Here is a 10,767-nt window from a genome sequence, read left to right on the forward strand (position 1 = left end):
CACCCCGTACACGCGCGGCTCCTCTCCGTACACCTCGTACACGCGCGGCTCCGCTCCGTACACCTCGTACACGCGCGGCTCCTCTCCGTACACCTCGTACACGCGCGGCTCCTCTCCGAACACCTCGTACACACCCGGCTCCGCTCCGTATACCCCATACACACACGGCTCCTCTCCGTACACCTCATACACACACGGCTCCATTCCGTACACCTCGTACACACACGGCTCCTCTCCGTACACCTCGTACACACACGGCTCCATTCCGTACACCTCGTACACACGGCTCCGCTCCGTACACCTCGTACACATGGCTCCGCTCCGTACACCTCGCACACACACGGCTCCGCTCCGTACACCTCGTACACACACGGCTCCGCTCCGTACACCTTGTACACACACGGCTCCGCTCCGTACACCTCGCACACACACGGCTCCGCTCCGTACACCTCGTACACACACGGCTCCGCTCCGTACACCTTGTACACACACGGCTCCGCTCCGTACACCTCGCACACACACGGCTCCGCTCCGTACACCTCATACACACAGCTCTGCTACATCCACACTGTAAGGCTGTGTGCACACGCTGCGGATTAGGTGTAAAATCCGCAGGTGAAACCACAGGTCAAAAGACCTGCGGTTTTACCTGCGGATTGCTCTGCGGTTTTGCCCTGCGGTTTTTCATCTCCTCAATGGAGGAGATGGCAAACCGCAGGGGAATCCGCAGAAAGAATTGACATGTCAATTCTTTCTGCGGATTGAAAACCGCAGATAATCCGGGCGGAAAATTCCGCACAGTCTGCACTGCGGTTTTTGATTCCCATAGGGAATCATTGTACTGTACACTGCAGCTGAAACTGCTGCGGGTCCGCAGCGGCCAAAACCGCTGCGGAACCGCAGCAAAATCCGCAGCGTGTGCACACAGCCTAAATCCTGACCCCACACATACTTACCTCAACCAGCACCATGACAACAGCAAAGCAGAGTCTTGCAGACGGTAGAGGCAAGGCTGAGCGCACAGGACCTGTGATGAGGTCACAGGAGGGGCGGAGTCAGGGGTGACATGATCGGGGGTCTGGACAAAGGCTCCTGATCATGTGACCCCCTGACTCCTCCCCTCCTGTGACCTCATCACAGGTCCTGCGAACAGAGCGAGCAGGCAAGCGAGTGCGACGCTGTGAGTGGCTGCGGGGGGGAGTCTCATCTCATGCTAAGGCGAGGATGGGGGGCGTGGCGGCTTATCTCCCTGCAGTGCGGGAGGAACTTGAAACTATGGGCCGGCGGCAGGAGCAACAGTGGCCGCAGCAGCTGGCAAGCGGCCAGATGATCGGGCGCTGCCGCCAGCGGCCCACGTGACAGCGGCCCAGCGGGAAAATGCCCGGTTGGTTATATTGCCAATCCGGGCCTGGACCCGGCGCTTTTCCTCCCCTTCTTCCCAGAGCCGTAATGTTTCCTTTTCCACATTGCTGAATGTTTGTGGGAAGAATCATAGAATCATAGAGTTGGAAGGGACCTCCTGGGCCATCTGGTCCAACCTCCTGCTCAAAGCAGGATTCGCTAAATCATCCCAGTCAGATGTCTGTCCAGCCTCTGTTTGAAGACTTCCATTGAAGGAGAACTCACCACTTCTCGTGGCAGCCTGTTCCATTCATTGATCACTCTAACTGTCAAAAAGTTTTTTCTAATATCTAATCTGTGTCTCCTCCTATTCAGTTTCATCCCATTGCTTCTAGTCTTTCCTTGTGCAAATGAGAATAAAGTTGATCCTTCTACAATGTGACAGCCCTTTAGATATTTGTAGACAGCTATTAAGTCTCCTCTCAGTCTTCTCTTTTGCAAACTAAACATTCCCAAATCCTGCAACCTTTCCTCATAAGACAGGGTTTGCAGACCGGTCACCATTCTGGTTGCTCTTTTCTGAACTTGCTCCAGTTTGTTGATGTCTTTTTTAAAATGTGGTGCCCAAAACTGGACACAATATTCCAGATGAGGTCGGACCAAAGAGGAGTAGAGGGAAATAATGACTTCACGTGATCTAGACTGTATGCTTCTGTTAATACATCCTAGAATTGCATTTGCCTTTTTTGCTGCTGCATCACACTGTTGACTCATATTCAGTCTGTGATCTATTAGTATACCCAAGTCTTTTTCACATGTGCTGTTGCTTAGCCCTATTCCTCCCATTCTGTATATGCTTTTTTCATTTTTATTGCCCAGATGTAGTACTTTGCATTTCTCCCTGTTAAAAACCATTCTGTTAGTTGCTGCCCACTTCTCCAGTTTATTTAAATCTTTTTGAATCCTCTCTCTCTCTTCTCTAGTATTAGCTATCCCTCCTAGCTTTGTGTCATCAGCAAATTTAATCAGTTTACCCTCAATTCCTTCATCTAAATCGTTGATAAAGATGTTGAACAATACAGGGCCCAGGACAGAGCCCTGTGGTACCCCACTTGAGACATTCTTCCAACTGGATGTGCAGCCATTTACGACCACTCTTTGGGTCCGATCACTAAGCCAGTTATGAATCCACCTAACAGTTGCCTTGTCCATTCCATACTTAGTCATTTTTTCAATAAGGATTTTATGAGAGACTTTGTCAAATGCTTTGCTGAAGTCAAGATATACTATATCTACAGCATTTCCTTGATCCACCCAATCAGTGATACCGTCATAGAAGGAAATTAAGTTAGTCTGACATGACTTATTAGTTACAAACCCATGCTGACTCTGTTTAATCACTTCATTCTTATCCAGGTACTGACATACATGTTGTTTAATAATTTGTTCAAAGATCTTTCCTGGTATAGAAGTCAGACTCACCGGCCTATAGTTGCCTGGGTCCACCTTCTTCCCCTTTTTGAAGATAGGAACAACATTTGCTCTTCTCCAGTCTTCTGGCACTTCTCCTGTTCTCCAAGAATTTTCAAAGATTATGGAGAGGGGTTCAAAAATTTCTTCTGCTATCTCCTTCAGTACTCTGGGGTGTAATTCATCTGGACCTGGAGACTTGAATTCATTTAGGTTAGCTAAGTGTTTCCTTACTATCTTTCTGTTTATAGATATCCTGGATTCTTCTATTCCCTTAATAGGACAGTGAATAACAGTTGATGTTACATTTCCTTTCTCAGAGAAAACAGATGCAAAATAGGAATTTAAAAGTTCAGCCTTCTCAACATCCTGTCTTACCATTTCATCATTTTCATCCTGTAAAAATCCTATAGCATCTTTGACTTTTCTTTTACTTTTGACATATCCCCAAAATCCTTTATTATTGCTTTTGATATCTCTTGCAAGCCTCAATTCATTTTCAGCTTTAGTTAATCTGATTTGTGCCCTGCAGGTTCTGCAGACAGCATTATATTCTTCTTTAGATATGCCTCCCTCTTTCCATTTTATAAACATTTTTTTCTTCCTTTTTAGCATGTGCTTAAGTTCTGTGTTCATCCATCCTGGTTTCCTTAAATGCTTCCTATTCTTCCCTCTTTTCGGAATTGTTAACAACTGTGCTTTGAGAATTTCATTTTTCAAGATTTCCCATCCTTCCTGGACATTTTTGTCTTTAAGGATATCCAGCCATTGGATCCTTCCAATTCTCGTTCTGAATCCCTTAAAATCTGCCTTTCTGAAATCTAACCTTGACGTCTGAGTCTTCACAGGTCTTCCGCCTCTAGTTATCCAAAATTCTAAAATAGCATGGTCGCTACCTCCTAGGGTCCCAGCCACTTTTACCTCCTCAACCATTTCCTCCCTGTTTATAAGGATTAGATCCAAGGTAGCAGTTCCCCTTGTTTTCTCCCCTAAGAGAAGAAGGAAGAGTTGTAGATTTTACTCCATTCACTGAATTTCCATGTGATCTTGTGTTTGAGCGCGCTCTCGGGGGGTGCAGCGCTCCCCCCGCTCTGTGGAGGAGATCAGGGATGCCCGTGTCGCCGATCACTGTCCTGATGGCCAGGATTTTATTTATTTTTTTACACTTAATATTAAAAGCAGCAAAACAGGAACTGAATCCGTCCAATCAGCAAGAAAATAACAGACTCCGCGCTGCAGAGGAGGACTCAAGGAACGTGGCGGTGATGGAGTACGAATATGTAATATATGGTATATTCAGCAATACATGGGATTATACAGTGCTCTGTGGGAGCAGTGGGGGTGACGTCACAGCGTTTATTCTCTTCCAGACATATTTTCAGCAGGAGACGTAGACTATTGTTCATAGGAGTCTGATCGTTGACTCTTGAATTGATATTTGTGAATTGTTGAATGGCTGCTGCTTACCTCATATCAGCTCCCGTACGTGTTATTGTGTTGCTATTAGAGACGAGCGACTTTCGCAAATGTCCGGTCGAACGAAATCGGCCGATTATCGCGAAAAGTTGAAGGTCGACTGAAACACGAAACCCAATGCAAGTCAATGGGGAACCAAGGTCGGCAGTGAGAGGAGGACAGGAAACACACCTACAGTGCTCATTTGAATGCCAAAAGCATCAATTCTTCTTACTTAAGCTTGTCAACCTTAATTAACTTCATAATACAAGTTACGCACTGAAAAATGGGGGTTATTTGGCTAAAGTTGTGGGGGGGGACGGCTGGCTGCAGGTTTTCATGTGCCCTGGGCGAAAGAGCGCCCCTTTAACACATACCACAACTCATCATGCTCCGATACGGCAGAGAAATAGCGGTATAGTACAATGAAAAATACTTCACTTTTTACATCTCATGACGAGGCCCATCTATTTCTCCATACAGAATCATTGGTCCCATATAATGTTTGAAACAGTATATGATGAGCTCCACATAATGCTACAGTATATGTTGGTCCCCATGGATGAAGCTCCACTGTCTTATGCAGCGTCGGACTGGCCCACCGGAGAATTCTCCGGTGGGCCCTGGCATCTGGTGGGCCCTGGCACCTGCTGGCATACAGGGCCAGCAGTTGCCTAGGACCCCTGCTGCTCCAGGGGCCCCCAGCCAGTGGTGTGTCGCACACCATGCAGCTGCTATGGGGGCCCCTGCCAGCGGAGCAGCAGCGGGTGTCAGGAGGCAGGAGCCCCTGTCCCCGCTGCTAAAGAGAAATGAATATTCACTGCGAAGCAGTGAATATCATTTCAGGTCTCCACCCCCAGAGGCCCCGCCCCCCACACCCCCAGAGGCCCCGCCCCCAGCCCAGTAAGCCGCTCTGCATCAGGGCCGGCGCCGCCCTCAGTCCTCTCTGCTCCTGACTCACAGCCAGTGCGCGATGACGTCACTACATCGCGCACCCGCTGTGTGTCTGGCAGAGGGGACAGCTCCTGACACTGAAGCCGGGATCAGCGTGGGAGCGAGGAGGAGAGGTGAGTATTGTCGTTTTTTTTTTTTATATATCTCTCTCGCTCTATCTGTCTCTCTCTATCTATCTATCTCTATATCTCTATATATCTCTCTCTATCTTTATATCTATCTTTCTATCTCTACATCTATCTCTATATCTCTATATCTTTCTATATATATCTCTATATCTATTATCTCTATATTTATTATCTATCTATCTTTATCTATATATATATCTCCATCTAATATCTATATCTATCTATCTCTATACCTATCTATATCTTTTCTCTGTATCTATCTATCTCTATATCTATATCTCTCACTATCTATCGCTCTATCTCTATATCTATCTCTATATCTATCTTTATATCTATATCTATATATCTACAGTCATGGCCAAAAGTATTGACACCCCTGCAATTCTGTCAGATAATACTCAGTTTCTTCCTGAAAATGATTGCAGGAAGAGCAATGTTTACTTTACATCAGCACAATTTTGGAACCAAAATTTTTTTTTGTTAGGAAGTTAAAAGGGTTAAAAGTTGACCAGCGATTTCTCATTTTTGCAACACCATTTTATTTTTAGGACCACATCACATTTGAAGCCACTTTGAGGGGTCTATATGATAGAAAATACCCAAAAGTGACACCATTCTAAAAACTGCACCCCTCAAGGTGCTCAAAACCACATTCAAGAAATTCATTAACTCTTCAGGTGCGTCACAGGATTTTTTTGAATTTTTTAAAAAAATGAACATTTAACTTTTTTTTATTTTACCAAGGGTAACAGGAGAAATTGGACTGGAAAAGTTATTGTGCAGTTTGTCCTGAGTACGCCGATACCTGATATGTGGGGGGAAACCACTGTTTCGGCGCATGGCAGAGCTCAGAATGGAAGGAGCGCCGTTTGACTTTTTCAATGCAAAATTGGCTGGAATTCAGATCGGACGTCATGTCACGTTTGGAGAGCCCCTGATGTGCCTAAACAGTGGAAACCCCCCACAAGTGACCCCATTTTGGAAACTAGACCCCCCAAGGAACTTATCTAGATATGTGGTGAGAACTTTGAACCAACAAGTGCTTCACAGAAGTTTATAACGCCCGGGCGTGAAAATCAAAAAAAAATTTTTCCACAAAAATTATATTTTTGCCCCCATTTTTTTTATTTTCCTAAGGGTAACAGGAGAAATAGGACCCCAAAAGTTGTTTTGCAATTTGTCCTGAGTACACTGATACCCCATATGTCCCCGACATATGTGGGGGGGAACCACTGTTTGGGCGCATGGCAGAGCTTGGAAGGGAAGGAGGACCGATTACTTTTTCAACGCAGAATTGGCTGCAATTGAGATCAGACGCCATGTTGCATTTGGAGAGCCCCTGATGTGCGCAAATAGTGGAAACCCCCAATTCTAACTCCAACCCTAACCCCAACACACCCCTAACCCTAATCTCAGCCCTAACCCTAATGGGAAAATGGAAATAAATACTTTTTTTTTTAATTTTATTATTTTTCCCTAACTAAGGGGGTGATAACGGGGGGTTTGATTTACTATTTATGGCGGTTTTATGTTTGGCGGTTGTGGCACACTAAAAGACACTTTTTATTGTAAAAATAGTTTTTGCATCACCACATATTGAGAGCTATAATTTTTCCGTATTTTGACCCACAGAGTCATGTGAGGTCTTATTTTTTGCGTGACGTTTTTATTGGTGCCATTTTCGGGCGCGTGACATCTTTTGTTCATTCTGCGTCCCAAAAATCGGAATAAAAAGTGAACAAAAACCAGCATTTCATGAATTTCTTTTGGGGGGTGCGTTTACACTGTTCCGCGTTTGGTAAAATTGATAAAGCGGTTTTATTCTTCGGGTCGGTACGATTACAGCGATACCTCTTTTATGTCTTTTTTTATGTTTTGTCGGTTTTATGCAATGAAAACTATTTTATATAGAAAATAATTATTTTTGCATCACTTTATTATGCGAGCTATAACTTTTTTGTTCATTCTCTGATGATGCTGTGTAGCGGCTCGTTTTTTGTGGGACAAAATGACGTTTTCAGCGGTACCATGGATAGTTATATGCGTCTTTTTGTTCGCGCATTATTGCACTTTTTGTTCGGTGGTATGATAATAAATCATTATTTTTTGCTTTGTTTTTTATTTTTTAAGGGGTTCGCTAAAGGGGTTAACTAATGGGACATTTTTATAGGGTGGGTCATTACGGACGCCGCGATACCAAATATGTGTACTTTTAGTTTTTTTTTTTATTTCCAAAAAATGAATTTATTAGGGAATATATTTTTTTTATTTATTTAGCGATTTTTTAAAAATTATTTTTACACTTTTTTTTAAACTTTATCACATAGTCCCAGGTGGGACATCAGCGATCTGTCACAGGCACTGCTGCAGACATCCTCATGCCGGCGCTTTGCAGGCACTGAGGAAGCCAACTCCCTGCAGGACCCCGAAGGTCTCCATCGCCATCTTGGATTCGGGGACCTGCAGGGATGGAGCCCCCCGCAGCAGCGCTGCACATTGCGCTGTGGTGGGGGGCTCAGGGAAGCACGGAGGGAGCCCCCTCCCTGCTGATGCTTTCCTTTAACCCCCGGTACACCGCGATTGTGTTTGATCGCGGTGTGCAAGGGGTTAACGTGTCGGGGGTGGTCCGTGACCGCCCCTGACACATTGTGCCGGGTGTCAGCTGTGATAATCAGCTGACACCCAGCCTCGATCAGCGGCGCTCACCACGTGGGCGCCGCTGATCGCTGTGACGTACTATCCCGTCCCTGGGTATTAAGTCCCAGGGCACATGGAGGGGATAGTACGTCACATGACAGAAAGGGGTTAATTAACCCAGGCATGGTATGTGAAAAGAGCTCCATGGAGTAATCTGAAGTGTGTGCTTCCACATCCTTCACTTTTGGTGTGGGTGAAGGACACAAGGAAAGGGGTTGCTCCTGACCAGAAGCCTGCAGTTACGACTCAGTGCTTGCATTTTTTACAACTTCAGAAGAGGAGGCGATAGAGCTGGAGGCTGTTTCAGCAATGTAAGCCACAAACAGTTCCTGATACTCCGGCTTTAAAAGCAGTCTACCTACTCCCAGAAAAGGGAGCCTTACACCATGACGCTGGCTCAACACCTCCTGCCTTAGCTGCTATTGTGTTTTTGGCACTACCAGCAGATGCACCACCACCACCATCAGTACCAGGTGGCCCTGCACACCCACGTCCTCTTTCACCATACTTCCTCATGTTTTTTTTAAAATGGACCCAAAATACCAGCAGATATATGGTACTGTATCATAAGCGTACAGCTCTATACAGTCTATGGATAACAGTAAATCTCTGTATATATTTCATGAGGCATACACAGACGCTCACAGGCTCAGTATGGATTACACAATAAAATAACAAGTTGAAAAAGGGTACAGTATCACCAGATAAAAGGTATATATAGTATAGTGTAAACATTCTGATTCTCCGTATACATTTCAGGAGGCAGACACAAACGCCCAGTATGGATTACACAAGAATATGAAAAGCTGTAAATGAGTAATGTAACACAAGCGTACAGCTGTATACAGTGTTGGGGTAATCTTAAAGTTCCAAATATATTGCCGGAGTAACAGACAGACATTTACAGGCTCATTATGGATTACACCAGAATCTAAATAGCTAAAAAGGTTACTGTATCAGAAGCGTTCTGCTGTATACAGTGTTGGCCAAATTGAAAATATCGGTATATATTTCCGGAGTCACCCTCAGACGCTCACTCAGTTTGGTTTTGACCATAATAAAAAATGTTGTAAAAAAGTTCCTGGATAACAAGATAGCAAGTATATATTTTTTAGGGTACAATTTTTGACAGTTAGAGTGATCAATGAGTGGAACAAGCTGCCACGAGAAGTGGTGAGTTCTCCTTCAATGGAAGTCTTCAAACAGAGGCTGGACAGACATCTGACTGGGATGATTTAGCGAATCCTGCTTTGAGCAGGGGGATGGACCAGATGGCCCAGGAGGTCCCTTCCAACTCTACGATTCTATGATTCTATGATTAGCCAATATTAGGTCAAGGTTCTCCTGTGGCATGATGTTTTGTAATTTGCCTTTATAGCGTGGATCCAGGAAGCTGGCCAACCAGTAGTCGTCATCGTTCATTATTTTGGCAATGCGGGGGTCCCTTTTTAGGATCCGCAAGGCATAATCTGACATGTGGGCCAATGTTCCCGGTGTCAATGATGCACTGCGAGTGCTGGGTGGAGGAGCACTTTCTGGCAAATCCACATCCCTCCAGTCACGCACAAACCCTGTACCAGACCTTGCAACGCCAACATTTTCACTTGCCCCATGAGATGCATCCTCCTCCCCTAAGTAATCATCCCCATCATCATCCTCCTCCTCCTCTTCTTCCTCCACCTCGTCCAGGAGAGGTCCCTGAGCAGACAATGGCTGAATGTCATCAAGGATTCCCTCCACCTCTTCCTCCTCGTCTACATTGGCTGCAGACGCCTGCTCCTTAACCCTCCGTCAGGCGCAATAGATCTGACAGGCACACAGTAATTAGTTTCACTTCTCTCTCCTTGCCCACTTATCAGAAAACCCCACCCCTCCTAGTTATCTCCTGACTCTACAGGCTCTGTGAAACCTGATATCACAGTGACTCAGCAGACCTTCTAGTGAGCAGATATCAACACTTTGGCTTCTCAGGCACATTGCGCCTGATTTCAACACAAATTAAAAGGTTAGTATTTTCTTTTTTTATTCATCACGATTGTGTATTTAGCTTGTTTTATGAAGGATTAATGCTAAGTTAGTGTACATAAGTACTGTTTTCTTAGACAAAAGGAGGGTGGCTTCTAAGGCACATTGCGCCCTAACACATACTCTTTCTCTCTTGCTTCAGATTTTCTGCTGCAATGGCCAGAAAACAGTATGATTCATCTAAACCCCTTCATTTAGAAGAAATGAAGATTTTTTTGTTAGAAGATGATGAGGAAGAACCAGCAGTAACTGAGGATTTAGAGGAATCTAGTGACATTTCATCTGAAGATGAGGTAGCAGAATGTAACACTGATTCTGGAACAGAGCAGGATGGTGATGACACTGATACAGAGGAAACAGACACAGATCTAGCTTATTATTTGGGCAAAGATAAAAATACAAAGTGGAACAAAAAGGCACCCAAGAACAAACAGCGCAGAGAATCCCACAATATTATTACACACCTTCCTGGAGTTATTGGAAGTGCTAGAAAAGCTAAAACTGCAGTGGAATGTTGGAGTAATCTAATTACAGATAGCATGTTGGAAACTATTGTTCGGTTCACTAACCAGTATATTGACACAATCAAAGAGCAATTCTCCAGAGAGAGGGACATCAAAAACACTGATGTGATTGAACTCAAGGCATTTATTGGCTTGTTATACCTAGCTGGTGCTTTCAGAGCAAATAGGCAAAG

Source organism: Dendrobates tinctorius, unplaced genomic scaffold (genome assembly GCF_039654945.1).
Source record: "Dendrobates tinctorius isolate UK_male_01 unplaced genomic scaffold, ASM3965494v1 ptg000130l, whole genome shotgun sequence".
Classification (NCBI taxonomy): Eukaryota; Metazoa; Chordata; class Amphibia; order Anura; family Dendrobatidae; genus Dendrobates; species Dendrobates tinctorius.